This window comes from Herpailurus yagouaroundi, unplaced genomic scaffold, assembly GCF_014898765.1.
Source record: "Herpailurus yagouaroundi ecotype Mexico unplaced genomic scaffold, PumYag 140, whole genome shotgun sequence".
Taxonomy (NCBI): Eukaryota; Metazoa; Chordata; class Mammalia; order Carnivora; family Felidae; genus Herpailurus; species Herpailurus yagouaroundi.
Window position 1 is genome coordinate 76,949,874 of NW_024412395.1, and position 18,904 is coordinate 76,968,777.

General features: G+C 37.2%; 1 protein-coding gene across 2 annotated transcripts in view; it reads left to right on the plus strand.

Annotated features, from left to right (window-relative positions):
* PLCL1 (phospholipase C like 1 (inactive)) overlaps positions 1 to 18,904 on the plus strand; it is a 336,529-nt gene that overhangs the window by 107,972 nt on the left and 209,653 nt on the right. The window lies entirely within an intron of this gene.

The window sequence follows — 18,904 nt, forward strand, 5'->3', positions numbered from 1 at the left end:
TCTCCAACTAACCTGCTAACTTTTTTTTTAATGTTTGGAAATGATAATGATTCACATGATTAAAGCTGATCTTAAGGATCATCCAGTGAAGAAAAGTCATGCCAGCTTCAACAATGCAGTATAGAGCAGCAGGATTTGCATGTACACAATCCCATTTTACAGAAAGCCAGGAAGTCTGAACCTTACTTCCAGATCATAAATATGGAGAATGAGTTCAGGGGGGATTTTAAGTGTCAAGGATGAAATAAAAAAGAGAAATAGTCAGAAGACACTCTTTTCAAGAACTCTGTGGATGCAAGGAACTTTTTGCCCAAACTTAAAATATTACTTTCTAGAAGGAGATTAAAAAGGAAAAAAAGCCCTGGTGATGGGAGGGTATGAAGTGTCCAGTTAAGTGGTACTAAAATGCTAAGCAGAGGAAGGTAGAGAATCTTTCTTCTTCATAGCATGTGTGTCTTTCACAGAAGTGGCTGACTAATCCTCAGTGAGGATTTGAGACAGCCTAATATTGATTTCCAGCCCAGCAGCATTCACTTCCATGAGGTGCTGATACCCTCTTGTGTCTGACAAGGGGGTCAATTTCCCCTTCAAGTCAAAGCTCCAACTCACATGGCTAGAGGGGTTTGATGGTAAGGAGGCTGGGAGATATTGATGGGTCATTCTTTTGCCAGTGATGCTTCCTGAGGTATCTTAGTTGCTATAATTTCTAGAATTAGTATAAGATTTTTCAGAGGACAATGGAGAAATGGCTAAATTAGTATCAAACAATATAGCAGCTTTAGTTGCTATAGCTGAGGAACCTTGTAGGCATAGGTCTGTGCTGCTTGTGTTCATATAATTGCTGTGACTTGGAAATGTTGAAACCATCCTTTGTGCTAAGCGTGACATCTTTGAGGCACTGACTGTACCTCTCTGCGTCTGACTCAGTAGCAATACATTTCTAGCATTAAGATACATTCTTTTGACTATTCATTAATTGTTTGTGGAGATGAGTGGTTGTTTCGTTCCTGTTTCATAGGTAGTGATGATTTTAAAAATAATTTTCAAAAATAACTGGTCTGGTATCTGAAAGGAAATATTTTAAGATCTGGGAACAAATAGAAATTGTTTCTAGCTTTTTATCTTTTAGTTTCTACATAGTGTGAATTTTCCATAACAATTAAGATCACAGACTTTGGACTCAATCTTCCTGATTCAAATAGTGGCTCAAATTGCTTACTAACTATGAATTGGGGTAAATTTCTTTCTTTTTTTTTTTTTAAATTTTTTTTAACATTTATTTATTTTTTTGGGACAGAGAGAGACAGAGCTTGAATGGGGGAGGGGCAGAGAGAGAGGGAGACACAGAATCAGAAACAGGCTCCAGGCTCTGAGCCATCAGCCCAGAGCCCGACGCGGGGCTCAAACTCACGGACCAGGAGATCGTGACCTGGCTGAAGTCGGACGCTTAACCGACTGCGCCACCCAGGCGCCCCAAATTGGGGTAAATTTCTTAACGTTCCTGAAGTCTCAGTTTCCTAATTTATGGGACAGGAATACTGATAGTATCTACCTTTTAGGATTGTTGTGAAGAATAAATGAAATAATCCATGTGTTGTACTTAAAGTATCTGGCATATAGCTAGTGCTCAAAACATATTAACATCATCATTGTCATAACACATCATCATCATTGTTATCATCACCAGCTGAAGCAGCTTAGAGGACAGGAAGAATAATTGTTAACCGTGTAGGAGTGAAGGCCAATTCAAACTGTGTATTAGATACTGCCCCAAACTAGGGTGAAGAGAAAATCAAGGGTGGACTCTGATACTCAGTGCCCAGGAAAATAATGTATACTAAAAAGCTATTGCCGAACAGATACTTCACTAAAGAAGATATACAGATGACAAATTAGCATATGAGAATATGCTCGAAATCATTTGTCATAAGGGAATTACAAGTTAAAGCAACAATATGATGCCACTACACATCTTTTAGAATGGCAAAAATCCAAAAAAAACTGACAATACTAATTGCTGGCAAGGATGTGGAACAGCAGTAACTCTCATTCATTGTTGGTGGGAGACAGTCTGGCAGTGTCCTACAAAGCTAAAAATAGTCTTATGCAATCCAGCAATTAAACTCCTGGGCATTTACCAAACTGATTTGAAAACTTATGTCTACATAAAATCCTACATGTGAATGTTTATGGTAACATTCATTATGTTTATGGTAGTTTTAATAATAGTCACCAAAAACTGGAGTCAACCAACATGTCCTCCAACTGGTGAATGGATAAACAAACTGTGGTATATGTGTACAATGAAATATTATTCAATGATAAAAAGTGAGCCATCAAGCCACAAGAAGACATGGATTAGTCCTTAATGCATATTGGTAGGTAAAAGGCTACATACAGTATGATTCCTATTATAACATTCTGGAAAAGGTAAAATTATATTGACAGTAAAACTATCAATGGTTTCTAGGAGGGAGGGGCTCAGGATTGAATAGGTGAAGCATAGGGGATTTTTCAGGCTGGTGAAACTATTTTGTACGATGCTGTAATTGTGGACACATGATACTGTGCATTTGTTAAAACCTATAGAAATTTATAGCACAAAGAATACACCTTAATTTGTGAAAAAAATCATTTAAGAGGTCAGGGGACCTCAGGATTGAATGCAGAATGTGACAAAACAATCTAACTGTATTACAAATGTGTAAAACAACTTCACCAAAGGGAGTGATGAAAAAGGGTGCTGACCGAAATAACTTTGGAAATGAGTGTTTAAAGCTAGAATAATTCAAATAATTAGGAGGTTAATGGATGAAGGTTGGAGACATCAGTATGAACTCATGTTTAGCTTAGTGTAGATAAAGAGGATACATCTAGTAATATTTATAGATATGTATATATTCATGTGGGTTAATTTATGCACTTGTATCTCCTTACTCTGACAGCTGAGAGTACCTAGAAACAATGACACGTGGTAGGAACAAGCACACCTAGTGCCAGATCTTAGTTTTTTTTTTTAAGTGTTTTTTTTAGTGTTTTTATTTATTTTTGAGATAGAGAGAGCAGAGCATGAGCAGGGGAGGGGCAGAGAGAGGGGGAGACACAGAATCTGGAGCAGCTCCAGGCTCTGAGCTGTCAGCACAGAGCCCAACGCGCGGCTCGAACTCACGGAGTGTGAGATCATGACCTGAGCTGTCAGACGCTTAACTGACTGAGCCACCCAGGCACCCCCAGATCTTGGTTTCTAATACCACTCTCCAATAAAAGGAACCAGGGCTCCTTAGAGAGATGGATGGTTCTAGGACTGGGCAGAGGTAAACAAGTGGGGCCTATAAGCATCCTGTGGTGCCAGAAAGTAAGGAAGTGCCCAAAACAAAACAGAACAAAACAAAACACAATGACAACAACAAAAGCAAGTGGCAAAAAAATCCGAAAGCAACAACAAAAAAACAAACCCACAATGATGGATTATATCAAAGGGACACAGGAGCCAACTGAAAGACTCCCAGTTGCCAAGCTAGAACTGTTTGAGCAGCAAAAGAAAATAAAGTAGTATTGAGTTATAATCCATAATATCAGTATCTGTGAGTCCATCCTGATATTAAGAGAACGGTATGGAAAGGAGGGTAAAAGTGACTTTATAATGAAGTGACCCAGAGAATATTAACCAAGTGATCAAGGTCAACATCAGCAGTGAAAGGTCACTTGATAGTATGTATTTTTTATATGCTGTGATAAAAATGGTACTTTGCCTCTGTAATCTTCCTTCTCAAAACCTGTAACTCCAGTGTGATCATGAGAGAAATATCGGTCAAATCCCAATCAAAGGAGATTTACAAAATGCTTGACTAGTTTTCCTCAAAACTATCAATGCCATCAAAAACAAGGATGTCTGAGAAAGTATCACAGCCAAGAGGAGCCAAAGGAGACTTGATATTAAATGTAATGTAGTATTCTAGATGGGGTCCTGGAACAGAAAAGAGGCATTAGGTGAAAACAAAGGAATTGAATAAAGTATGGACTTCAGTTCATAATAATGTATCTGTAATTAGTCATTAACTGTAAAAAAATGTACCATTCTAATATAAGATGTTAATAGATGAAATTGAATGTGGGGTATATGGGAATTCTGTACTATCTTCATAATTTTCTATAAAACAGTTTTGGAAATTAAAGTTTATTATAAAAATAATTGGTTTAGTTAAAAGAATTTTAAAAAAGGTAAAATCATGACTCTCATGCAGATATAAAAGTTAGAGTGTTGAAAATTTTGTTTAACTCATTATGAGGAAGCCAGGATGATGCTATAACCATTTAAAGAAGAATGTGAATATCAGACACGTTTATAAAGAATATTGAAATGAATGTGCAAATGGAGGCAAAACTAGCCTTTTTTTACCATGAGAGAGATAAGTCAGATTTTTTTTAATTAAATTTTTTTTTTTTATTTTTGAGAGAGAGAGAGAGAAAAAGAGACAGAGCATGAGCAGGGGAGGAACAGAGAGAGAGGGAGACACAGAATCCGAAGCAGGCTCTAAGCTCTGAGCTGTCAGCACCGAGCCTAACGTGGGGCTTGAACCCACAAACCATGAAATCATGACCTGAGCCGAACTTGGATGCTTAACTAACTGAGCCATCCAGGCACCCTGGGAGATAAGTCAGTTTAGCCTCTACTGGACAAGACAGAATTTACAAGTCTATAGACAAGAATTATTTTCCATTGCAGTTATCTGCAGTTACAGAGTTGTTAAATAACACCCATAAAATCAGAATCAGATAACCCAGGGGGTATTTTCTAGACAACGCACAGTTGTTTTCCCTCTGGTGCATTTTCCCCACATACCATTTGTCATAACAGTATTTCCACATAACTCAAAAATATTGAGGTCATTCTTGGGGATTCCACCTTCTCTCCAATTCTAATGTTATTCCCTTTGTCTTTGAAACCTTTATTCATTAACTTCCTTTACGATTGTCATTAGTTCTGTTCCAAAATATTTTGGCTCTCAGCCTTTTTGGCACATGGTAAGATTGCAATTCCCCTCTCCTTTGAAGTTTGGCATAGCCATATGACTTGTGATGACCAATGAAATGAAAGAGGAAATGACTTATGTTCTTTCCTGGAGGAAGTTTTAAGAGCTGATGTGAGATTTGTCAGATTTCCTTTTCCTGCTTTCATTAGTGAGGAAATATGTGTCCATCTTCTGTATACCTCCTGTATGCCTAATTCTCTGAGAGACTATGAAGAGCAGGGCTTCCCTGATGACCTGTATTAGACTTGCAGAATAAATGAGAAATAAACTTTTATTATGTTAAGTCACTAAAAGAAAAATGATAAGTTCTTAGGTTAAATTGCTTAGGTTTGAATTTTGGCCACATCATTTACTAGTTTAATGATTGTGGGGAAGCCCTTTAACCTCTCTATGTTTTAATTTCCTCATGTGTAAAATGAGGATAATAATGTCGATGACGTAAGATCATTGTGATGACTAATTAAGATAATATATGCCATCTCTTGACACAAAGTTAATAACAACTGGGTTCTTGTTTATCCTTTGACCTTTTTGGTTCTGTAACTCAAAATTTGTTATTGGTCTCTCAAATCGTACTTTTGAATGTAATATATTAAGTACCTTGCTGTTGAGACTAGTACAGCTATTCCTATAGGGGAATGTCATAGAGACAACTGTTTCACTAGCTCTCTCAGAATGCTCCCTGGGAAGCTCGCTTGTATCATCTTTCCGGCTAGTGCTTTTTATGTTGAGTGGTTTGTGAAACACGAGGAAACTGGATAGCATACTCTAGAATGAAGTGCTACATCAGTGACAGGCTGAGGACAGACCACCTGAGGAATACTGTGACTTCTTTCTTGGAATTGGAATTATTACTATTTTTCTAGTTCCTGAAACAGTATCCTTACCGTTTTTAAAATTATTACTAACCAAATGGCTGCTTCACTTTCTTGTAACATTTCTGCTAATTAAAATTAATGAAATGATTATAAGGTAGAGAAAATATAAAATAAAATATGATAAAATATCTAAGGTTGCTCACATAGGTTATGCATATTCAAATTATTATAGTTATTGTGGACAATGTATAGTATCAAAAGATACACTTGCTCTGGTCTTGTATCCTCTGGGAGAATATATATATCTAAGAGTGAAATGAGTTGACATATTTTCTATAAATTTCTTACAGCCATTTTCCAAAATTGGAAGAATATCCAGCATTATTTGCATGCCAATTTAATGTTCATTGCAAACCAAAGCATGTAAACCCTTTGTATTTTGATTTATGAGCAGTTTAATTTCCCAGCTTAATGAAAAAGGATATAGAAATGAAATTGAAGGTGTATTTACTCCTTTAGTATCTAGTGATTATATTTCTTCAGAAAAGTTGGTTTATATTGAATAATAGCAAGTATTTTACTTAGTCCATTTGGGCTGCTCTAAGAGACTACCATAAACTAGGTGCTTACAAACAACAGTAATTTTCTTCTCACACTTCTGGAAGCTAGGAAGTCCAAGATCAAGGTGTCAACAGATTTGGCATATGGTGAAAGGTAACTTCCTGATTCATAGAAGACTGTCTTCTTGCTATAACCTCACAGGACAAAGGGGCAAGGGAGCTCTTTGGGGCCTCTTTCATAAGGGCGGTAAGTCCCATTCGTGAGGATTCTGCCCTCATTACTTAACTGCCTCCCAAAGGCACCTCCTACAAATACTATCACTTTGGGTATTAGGTTTCAATGTATGAATTTTAGGGAACACTCAGATTATGGTAGGCAACTATTATTTGTTGAGTGTTAAAATGGAGTGGAACTCGTGAAATACAAAAATAAGAGGTACCTTTATCAATCAGGGACCTTTTCAAAGTTTGGGGGGTGAAAAGCTTTTGGATGTGGTAAGAATGTATGCCTTGATTATCAGTATTGACATGCAGAAAATGTACACATATTTAATCTTTACAAATGTAAGCTTCTAATAAAGGCAGTTAATTAAACAGGTAAAAGTTGAAGATGAAAATATAAGTAAAATTTAATGAATAAACAAGTATTCCTTTAGCTTATGCTCAGAGAAACATACCTATACTTCCCAACCAAGATCTCTCCACTTTTGTCACTTAATTTTTATGTGTGCTCCACTCTTGTTCCTACTTGTGTACTTTTGATTGATGAAATGCACTTCTTTGAGCTTAAGGTCTAATAGAAATTGTGTATCTTTTCCAAAATATTGGCTGACTTCTCTGGCCCACACTGATATTTCTCAGAATTTCTACAAATATCATACTTTGTATTTTATAATCTAACAATTATGCAGTCTTGCATTATTATCTCTATATTTTACGTGTCTGCATTTTTTCCCCTTTGCATTTGGGCTGTGTTATTTAAGGAGTACAGCTTCTATCCAGAATTCTGGACACTGATGGAGATATCAAGTATAGGATGATGGATAAATTCTTAAATGCTGGGGAATTGAAAGCAGTTGTGTTACAATGCACAAAGATGTTTTCAGCTGGAATCTTCATTGATATTGACAGTGAATGAAGTTATGATATATTCATCTTTAGATTTATTTTTGATTGTGGTAAATTCTAGTAACAACAACAATAAGAGTAGCAGCTAAAATTTATGTAGTGCTTACCTGGCCATGCAATATGTGAAGTATGTTACATATATCACTCTGTTTAGTCCTTACAACAACCCCATGAGCAATACTATTATTGTCAACACTTCACAGACAAGGAAACTGAAGCACGGAAGGCTTATGATCTTTATTGAAGGTCCCACAGGGCTGGGACTGATTCCAGAGCCACACTGTCAAGCACTGTGCTGACCTGCCAATCACCATGGGGCAGGTGGGAACTCAGTCAAACATGCTTTTCATTTTGTGGGTCATAAGTACAAAAATATTCGTATTCTGAGGACTTAAGTGGTTGAATGAAAATTTTGAGTACTTACAAATTAAACATTTAGGATTTCCATAATAAATGGAGATGATCTAGAATTGAACATAGAATAAAGTGAAGGGAATATCCATTTCTAGCTATGGTTTTCCTACCAATTTGTTGAATAAATTAGGGCAGTAGGCCATCCTGAGATGAGCATTAAATAGCTATTTTTAAGATGGAAAAGTGGCTTATCAATAAAAAGATTAACAATCCCTCTTGACTTTTCCTGATAGACTTTTGTGAATAGTGATATAATTCTTAATAATATTAATAATTTATAAAAAAATGAATTTATGAATATACTGGCTAGGAAATTTTGAACAACACATGCAGTTTCCCACACTGAAAACACTTGGGCATTTAGAAAAAAATCTGCAAATATTTGAGTGATAAAGTAGGAAATATGAAATAGAGTTTTCAGTGTTGTGAAGGATTTGTTTATATGCTAAGAAAGTATGTTGGGGGAAGTTTTAAAAATCAGTTGGCTAAAAACATCAGTTAACTTGAATTTTGGGTGGGATAGCTAAATTCTAGCCAGTGGATTGCTTAATCAGTCACCAGTGTTCAGCTTCTGGGAAGAAACTTCTTCCCAACTGAATACAGTAGACTCTTGGCTTTCCCAGATTTAAAATTTTTGGTTTCCAGTATTTGGGAATGGACCTTAAGCTCAGCAATGCAGTGATTTACAATTCTGTCCAATTTTAAATATGACATTGAGAATGCAAGGCTAGTGTGTTGGAGACACTCACAGCCAAGGACAGTCTGTAACCACATCTTCTAAGTGTGTATTTTATGGAGGAAATCATATGCTCTTGTGGTACCTACAAAAGCCTGAGGATGTCCATCACGAATGTTAATGGTCTACTAGTTGTACTTCAGTAACAATTTTTTCCATTCACTCACTCACTCTCTCACTCACCCACTCACTGAGACTGCCTCTGTGCCCGCAAAACCTCCAGCTAAACCTTTCCCACACCTTTGCCATTAGTCTCTTCTCATTTTGATTTCTCTTCTAACCAGTGGCCTGATTTTTCTGCTCAGTCTCAAATGCTCTTAAATATATTTAAAGTTGTTTCTTTCATAACACATCCATTTTCTTTCCTTCTGTATTCCAAACACTTTCTGAACCAAAGTCAATATTATTTTGAAGGTCATCTTTCACTGTATTCAAACTATGTTGTCTGCCTATTATGACTTTTGGTTTGTCTTTGCTTTCTCTCTCATCTTCATGAATCTTGTTTCCTCCTTCATCTTTATGGATCCTTATTTGCCACTTTATAACATAAGTGAGCTTCCTGTTCATAGTATGTCAGCAAATAACTTATCAAATTTCTGTGGACATTTTGTGATTTACTTTAACCTCTAAAGAGCACATGGAATAAACAATATGAGGACAGCAGTGCCACAGAGCCCCCAAACAACCCCTGTGGGAGAGGTCAGAGTTGCCTTCAGATCCTGCGATGAAAACTCAGGAGTAAGTGGTGACATCTGAACAGAGAACATCAGACCATGTCAAGCATAGGCTGAACCCACTTCTGGATATTACACTCTCATTTTGCCTTTCCTAAACAAAATCACATTTCTGTTTTCTGATCCTAGTTTCTTTTTTTTAGGATCTTTCCATGTTAACATTCTTCATCTTTTTGTGTAATGTTTCTCAAATGACAAGCATTCACAGTCATGTATTTTGTTTTAAGCTTTCAAACTCAAATCGTAATTAACTTGATACCTTAAAAATTTGTCTAACCTAAATATATTCATTTGAAGCTTCCCTTTCTGATCATTACCATAAATAAGAAACACACTATCAATTGCTGTAAGCATAAATGAGATTAAAGGAAAACACTCTTTTGGGGTATCTGGATAGCTCGGTCTGTTAAGCCCCTGGCTTAATTTCAGCTCAGGTCACGATCTTGTGACTTGTGAGTTTGAGCCCTGCATCGGCATCTGAGCCGAGAGAGAGGAGCCTGCTTGGGATTCTCTCTCTTCCTCTTTATCTCCCCCTCCACCACTCACACACTTGTGCTTGCTCTCAGAATAAATAAATAAACGTTAAAAAAAAAACCAAAACATTCTTTTTGTATATTCTAGTATTGGCCTGTGTACTTGCTAAACCTGAGCTTATTCTCTTTTTATTTGGGAAAGGGAGAGCAGGAAGTGTCTGGTTATCAGTTGCTGTGAAACAATTCACCTCAAATTTAGTGGCTTAAAGTAACATTTTCTTACTACCTCTCATGGTTTTGTGGGTTGACTTGGGTCATCTGTTCTCACTTTGTGGTCTCTCATGAGATTTCAGTCAGCAGCTGGGAGAAGTCATCTAAAGGTTTGTTTGGGTGGGATGCCATGATGGCTCTTGTTCAGCTGGGCAGTAGATGTTGCCTATTTGCTGAGACTTTTTCTGGGACTGTTTACTGTAGTGTTTACCCATTGCTTCTTCATGTGGTATGTCCTTCTCACACATGACAGCTGGGTTCCAACAGTAAGTGTTCAAAGAGGTCTAGGTAGACACTATGGGAGCTTCTTATGACCTAACCTCTGAAGTATTATAACACCTTAGTTACTTTCTATTGGTTAAGAAGTCACTAAGGCCAGGCCAGATTCAAGGAGGAGAATGGCAAATCATTTTTAATCTATCACAGCTTGTAGTAGAGTGGTGTTAAAAACTGGCACCAAACTTAGATGTTCTCTATGATGTAATCAGTATTGAAAGTAAATTGAAAGGGGAATGAATTTCTCCCTATGTAATTCAATGTTATGAAATTCTGACTCCATTCATCACCTAAACTCATCTTGCTGCTGCCAATAGCAGTGAACCCCTCCCCAGTATTCACCTTCTAGTGTGTGTCTCGTGCCTTTGAGATTTCAAGTATTAGTTTGTTGGTATGTCCTCACATTCTCAGTCTGAGGGTAACCTTCTGCCTTTTGTTAATGCTAGTAATACAACGTAGAAAGATAGAAAGCCAAAAGGAGCATTGTAATGAACAAAATTAGATTTTTTGAGGCAAACACCCAGATACTATGTAAGTAAACGTAGAGAACGTCTTTACAAAAATTCTGGAGAAATAGCTACACTGGTTTGTAGATTTAGAAACTTCTTTGGCTCATTAGGAAGGACTATTTGAGAGGAGGGATTCTCAGTAGGCATCTTTCTTCATGGGTCAGATTTCTGGTTCAAATGTGTGTGGGTGAAATATCAATATTTTTCCCCAGGGGATAGGTGGTGTGGTTCTGTTTCTAAGATGAAATAATTTGAGCACCAACATCTGTGTGTATTTTGGAAAAATTTAATGTTATGCAGTTTGTTGGGAATAATAACCTAAATACTTATAATCAGCATTAGTGAGGTTATGGCAAACTGTTTTGAAAACTGATAAACAAATAAGGTGTAGTTTTTTTCTTTTTTAGGAAAAGCATATAAAATAACCAATTTTTTTTTTTTTGAGAAATGCACAAAGCTTAAATTTGGAATCAAAGGTCATTCATACCACTTGATGGTATGAAGTTTTTTTGACTTGGTGTATTGCTCTATATCTGCATGTAGTTATTCTGTGCATGTATTTCAACCAAAGATATACAGTTTCAGAAACTTCCTTTCGTACAAGTGTAAGGTTTTCCTTCAGCATTGCTCAGTAAACATGCTGAATGATAAATTAGTTCATTTTGAACAAGCAATTTTTTCTAATTTATATTATCATTCAGCACAAATGGCTTAACTGTCAAGATCAACTCTCCTTGGCTCTGTGCTCAATGGCATTAAACAAGCAAATGTTTATTTGGTATTAAGTCCTAACTGTAAAGAGCTGTTCAGACTTTCAGGCAGTTTCTGATACAAAAATTCTCTCTTGACTCTATTAGATTTTTAAAAAGGCAAGATAGATACTAGTCAGTTCTTGAGATATGTTTTAGATAAATATTTGAGGTGCTCTGATTGGACTCCATGCTAACATTATTGTTGCTGGGACAGTTTTTAGCTCTGAAGTTTTCTGAAATGGGTTATTTTTTTAAAGTTGTTAAACAATGAAAGGGAACTCTCTCTCTTTCTGTCTCATAAATTACAGTAGATCCCACAGTTTGAAAAGGATTTATGAGAACAATATGATGAAGTGTTAATGAAGGACATGTATCCTTGAACTTTCTTTTGTGTTTGTGTGTGTGTGTAATCACTGATGAGTCACTCTCTCTACTTTTCCTTAATTTCAAGATTAAATTCATTCATAAACACGATATTTATAGAACTTTTAATAACAGATGTTGCAACAGTAAATGAAAGAAATGATCCACAATTAGGTACGCATCTGGGTACAACAATGCAAAAATAATACAACTAGAAATATATCTGAAGAAAATATACCAGCATGTCAATAATCTTAATATGCTTAATATGTTTAGATGATATTTTTTCCCTTTAGTGATGTTTTTTCTTTATACCTTTTTGTAATTTTAACTTTTCTAGAATGAGAACATTTTAGCATGGACAAGTGTCAAATAACTAAATGAGATACTGTAATTGCTAATGTTTATTCCTCATCTTGATTGTTAGTTTTAAAATTATGTTCATGAATAAACAAATAAAGAAAAAGTTTCTAGATCAGTCATGTTCTGGCTTCATTTGTGCCATAGTGACATTTTTTATACACACTTCCCCCTTTTTAGTTTATACATTGGGCTCCTCAATACAAGTTTATACATTGGGATCCTCAGCAAAAATTCCTTCCCTTGCTCTTGTCAGCTTTCAGGGGCTTCAGAGTTTAGGTAGAAGGGATGTGAGTGATTGAAGGATATTTTACAGGAATAATTGAAAGCTGAGCATTATATGTATATTTTTTTAATTAAAAAATTGTTTTAAGTTTATTTATTTATTTTGAGAGAGACAGAGACAGCATGAGTGGAGGAGAGGCACAGAGAGAATCCCATGCAGGCTCTATGCTGCCAGGCACAGCCTGACGTGGGGCTCGAACTCACAAAACTGTGAGAGCATGACCTGAGCCAAAATCAAGAGTCAGACGCTTAACCAACTAAGCCACTCAGTTGCCCCTTATATACTTTAATTCTAGAGTAGAGGATGGGAAAGCTATGCATTTGGATTCTGTGCAGATGCAAATTCTCATGAGTAACCATGGAAAAGGTAAAAACAATGCAAAATAAATGATACAGAAGACTTTTTCCTTGTGCTTCTTCCATCTTTATTACTCATTCTTTGACTTGTATCATCTCTCATCCTTTCTCTATCATGTAAGGCTAGAGAATAATGGAAAAAAGAGAAAACAATATACTTCATACAATCCATTTATTGAATGAAACCTATTGCCTAAAGTTGTTCCATTGCTATTTTTGTCCTGTCCCGTTGAGTTAGAGAGAAGAGGAAGTCATTCCCAGGGGCTGAATGTGCATGGAGGAGTATGCAGTAATTTGTGCAAATTAATGCAAATGACTATTAATCATAGAACTTCTGGAGTAGAGAAAAATTCATTACTACTACTTAAGGTAAAAGCAGTAAAAGTAATTGAAAGTAGTTCAAAATGGAATATGTGCTACTTAGGTTATTTTAAGCAGATTATGCCTTTAGAAGAGAAGATAGTGGCTTTCTAGCATATAAAACTTACCACACATCCCAACCTCCCCATAATCCCCATTTTAGAGAATTCTCTTAAAAAATTTTTTTTGAACATTTATTCATTTCTGAGAGACAGAGCTTGGGTGGGGGAGGGGCAGAGAATGAGGGAGACAGAATCTGAAGCAGGCTCCAGGTTCTGAGCTGTCAGCATAGAGCCCCATGCAGGGCTCAAATTCACAGACCACAAGATCATGACCCGAGCCGAAGTCTAAGGCTCAACCGACTGAGCCACCCAGGTGCCCCTCCACCTCCCATTTTAAAGAGATGCCTTTAAAAATATCAGTCAAGGAGAATCTTCAATTACTACATTGCTTCAAGAAACCATACAATTTTGGTTGTTAGAAACACTGTTCATCAGTTGATGGACATTTAGGCTCTTTCCATAATTTAGCTATTGTTGAAAGTGCTGCTATAAACATTGGGGTACAAGTGCCCCTATGCATCAGCACTCCTGTATCCCTTGGGTAAATTCCTAGCAGTGTTATTGCTGGGTCATGGGGTAGATCTACTTTTAATTTTCTGAGGAACCTCCACATTGTTTTCCAGAGTTGCTGCACCAGTTTGCTTTCCCACCAACAGTGCAAGAGGGTTCCCATTTCTTCACATCCTCGCCAGCATCTATAGTCTCCTGATTTGTTCATTTTAGCCACTCTGACTGGCGTGAGGTATCACTGGCGTGAGATATCTCAGTGTGATTTTGATTTGTATTTCCCTGATGAGGAGTGACGTTGAGCATCTTTTCATGTGCCTGTTGGCCATCTGGATGTCTTCTTTAGAGAAGTGTCTATTCATGTTTTCTGCCCATTTCTTCACTGGATTATTTGTTTTTTGGGTGTGGTTTTTTTCGGGTGGGAGTTTGGTGAGTTCTTTATAGATTTTGCATACTAGCCCTTTGTCTGATATGTCATTTGCAGATATCTTTTCCCATTCCGTCGGTTGCCTTTTAGTTTTGTTGATTGTTTCCTTTGCAGTGCAGAAGCTCTCTATCTTCATGAGGTCCCAATAGTTCATTTTTGCTTTTAATTCCCTTGCCTTTGGAGATGTGTCAACTGATGAATGGATAAAGAAATTGTGGTTTATATATACAATGGAATACTACTTAGCAATGAGAAAGAATGAAATATGGCCTTTTGTAGCAATGTGGATGGAACTGGAGAGTGTTATGCTAAGTGAAATAAGTCATACAGAGGAAGATAGATACCATATGTTTTCACTCTTATGTGGATCCTGAGAAACTTAACAGAAGACCATGGGGGAGAGGAACGGGAAAAAAAAGTTAGAGGGAGGGAGCCAAACCATAAGACTCTTAAAAACAGAATAAACTGAGGGTTGATGGGGGTGGGAGGAAGGGGAAAGTGGGTGATGGGCATTGAGGAGGGCACCTGTTGGGATGAGCACTGGGTGTTGTATGGAAACCAATTTGACAATAAATTTCATATTAAAATAAAATTAAAAAAAGAAGCACTACTCCAACAGATGTGTTCTTCACAAAATACAACACATGCAAATGATGTGACTGAACTAACCCTCAGGTGTTTTGCAGTTGAGTTGTTTAATGCCATATCTTGAGAAAAAAAAATGTTTGGATTCTTTTACATATGACTGTGTGAAAATTAAGGGGTTAAAAATAAAATGAAATAACTGAGCCTTTTATTTTTCTTCCTAATAGTTTATTGTGTAAAGAGACTTTATTTTCCTACCATACCTTATTATTCAATACCTTCCATTTCCTTGTACGCTTAGGAAAAGTGATGTGTGTTCATAGATCTTAATTTATTGATTTGTATCAAACAGCTGCTTGTATCAGTGGTCAGGCCTGCTGTACAAAGTACAAACATCAAAATTTCTAAACTCTAATCCCGTAGGTAGGTCGTCTGCCTCCATAATTTTTAGAGAACCATTTTGCCCTACCAGGACACATCTGCAATGTTTGGAGTTTTATTATTTGCATTTGTAACTCACAGAAGTTCTTACATAAGGAGAAGTTCTTACAAAGTTCCTCAAGGTTTGTGAACGTTTTTTTAATTATATCTGGAAAAGGTTTATTTGGTTTATTGTATCTTCTGTTATCTCCTTTTCAATAAAATGGTCTGCTGAATTATGTAGAAAGTTACTGTTTATAATATTCATGCTTTACTCTGTATCAAAGCTCTGAGAGAGCAGAGGCTATGGACATCAGGGTTATGGGGGACAGGTTGGCTGGAGATTGGCAGGGAAAGTAAGGGAGGGGTTTGGGCCAAGTCACAAGTCACATTCTGTGCTTGCTCTTTAAAATTTCAGATGGATAAATTCTGGCTGGAATGAAAATAAGGGCCACCTTGACAGGTAAATGAAAGTGTGAGGTCTCAGAAGGGAAGATAGAGACTAGGCAGGCAATGTCTATTGCCAGCAGCCATGCCCAGGCTCTCTTGTCCCTAGAAAAGTGTTTAGACCAGGCCTGTGGAAGTCATTTTCATTATATACTTTCCTGTTACCTCACTCACTGCAGAGCAGCAGTTTGGAATAGTTGCTATAATTTATACTACTCAGAGGATATTTCATTGTTTGAAAGAGAAAAGAGGATAAAGAATTAACCTTGACTAGACTTACAGGGGGCTCAGCTGTTGCTGTGGGCAGCAACTTATAAGGCTGGTCCTTAATTACATTACTAATTTCTCCACCCACATTCTACCCATTCTTTTCTCTTTCATGGCAGAAGCTACCAGTACCTTCACACAAATGGTCCTGGTGGGGTTTCTGTCTTCCTGCTCAGAGATGACCTTATTGAGTATGATTTCAGGGGTATTTGAATGGTCCTTTTGTTCTCCTCCAACTGACCTACCTACCAATCAACCAACAAACCAACTCACTGACCGATCTTTTTACCATGGAACAGAGCCCTTTATTCACAGGTGTAAAACCACAGGTGTAGAAGTATAAATGACTATGGTAAAATTCTTTCTTGAATGTTTCTGCTACTACCAGGTTGGTTGAATAAGGCAGGGGAAACAGAGAAGTTAAAGGTGTTTAGGGAAGTTACTGAAACGAGAGGGCGATGGTCATTTTACATGTATATTCCCAATTTTGGCTAGGGCTAGACTATTAAATATCTCTCATGGATCAGAACTATGCTATTTTTAGAATGAATTCTCTTGAATGGTGAATGAGTAACACACATGTGACTAAAGAATCCAAAAAATTCCCAAATTCTTTGTTTTAGGTCTGGGAACCTCCCCATACTTTCTCTCCTTAGGCCATTGCTACTTATATTGATTGCAGGGCCCTTTCTCAGTTCCCCATTACATAGACTCACAGTCTGATGAGATGTGGCTATTTTCCATGCTCTGGTCCTAAGAAAGAACTGAGAACTTAGGTATTTATTTTCTTTAGCTTGTGATGGTTTAGCAACTGCTATGCTGAGACACCTCTACCACACTGGATTCAGTTATTCTCCATTTCTAGATATTTTTACTTTCTTGATAACTCACTATTGTGTGTGTATGTGTGTGCAGAGAAGTGTTTTTAAAACAGTTTCATTCAAGAGCTATTCCTTAGTCACCTACTATGGGTAAGACACTTTCCCAGGCATTGCAGGGATTTGGAGTGAGGCATAGACTGGCTTTGAGTTAATATATTTACATTTTTTTTCTTTTTTGAGAGAGGGAGAGAGAGAGAGAGAATAAGCAAACAGGGGAGGGGCAGAGAAAGAGAGAGAATCCATACTGACAGCATGGAGCCCATTATGGGGCTCAATCCCATGAACTGCAAGATCATGACCTGAGTGAAAACCAAGAGTTGGTTGCTTAAATGACTGAGCCACCCAGGCATCCCTTGAGTAAATATTAAAGTGGCATGAGGCAATGGGGTTAGGAATGGTGAAGAAATAGAAGATAGCATTTTAAAACATTTGCTGTGAGTGTTAAAAAGAAAGGAAGATCCCATCTGTTAGGGAAAGTATCCTGATTTGCTCAGGTCTGCTGGTTTTGTTTTGTTTTCTCTTTTTCCTTCTTTGGTGAAGCTTAGGATCAATGTATAAAAAGTGAAAAATTAATAAAGGAAATATTTTAAGGCACCTGCTCCTAGGAACAAAGCATGTATGAGTGGAACAGTTACTGGCTCTTTATTTTTTTTTTTTTTATTTTTAAATTTTTTTAATTTTTTTTTTCAACGTTTATTTATTTTTGGGACAGAGAGAGACAGAGCATGAACGGGGGAGGGGCAGAGAGAGAGGGAGACACAGAATCGGAAACAGGCTCCAGGCTCCGAGCCATCAGCCCAGAGCCTGACGCGGGGTTCGAACTCACGGACCGCGAGATCGTGACCTGGCTGAAGTCGGACGCTTAACCAACTGCGCCACCCAGGCGCCCCAGTTACTGGCTCTTTGAAGGACTTGCCTTTGACTTAGAAGATAACTTTTTAAAAAATTAAGTGAATGGTGTTGGCACCATTACTTAGCTGATTCTTAATTATTCAGGAACTCATTATCTAGTTGGAGAATTATCTAAGTTGCCCTATTTTTCTCCTCCTTTTATTTTTGCCTCTCATCTGGTCTTTATGTCCTTTTTACGTGTTAATTCCTCCATGGCTGGTAGGAACAAAAATAAAAAAGATCAATTGCAAATCTTTAGACAGATTGGTTAGGGAAAGGCTCTGATGTTTGGACAAAATGAGGATAATTGGTAAATTGTCTATTTGTACTGGTTCATCGTCATCAGGGTAATGACTGATGGAAACCAAAGAAGCTGGGCCTGCTGAACGACTTAAAATCAAGGTGTAGGAGGAAGGTTCTTGATGTTCATAGCTTTTCCTTATTTTAATTTTTTTTTTAACATTTATTCATTTTTGAGAGACAGAGACAGAGCGTGAGTGGGGGAGGGGCAGAGAGAGAGAGGGAGACGCAGCATCCGAAGCAGGCTCCAGGCTCTAAGCTCTGAGCTGTCAGCTGTAAGTTCTGAACCCACGGACTGTGAGATCATGACCTGAGCCGAAGTCAGATGCTCAACTGACTGAGCTACGCAGCCACCCCGGTTTTTCCTTATTTTACACATTGTCCCAATATCCTGCATTATATAATGATTTTGTAAAGTCTTTATACTTTTTTTTTTTTTTTTTTTTTTTAGTAAGTGCAGTATTTAAATTTCATAGCCTAAAATAAACTTCCTGGAAGAGTAAGCTGGGTTAAAATGGTTATAGCTGCAAGGATACATGCTGTGATATGCTTCCAGAAATCTGTAAGACAACTATGAAAGTATTTTGGCTCTAATGCATCTTAGCCAATTAGAGTTTACGGCAGCTGTCATTCAATATTAGTGGCCTATAGTTAAAAGATGAGTACTTTAAAATGGATGCATTTATGGT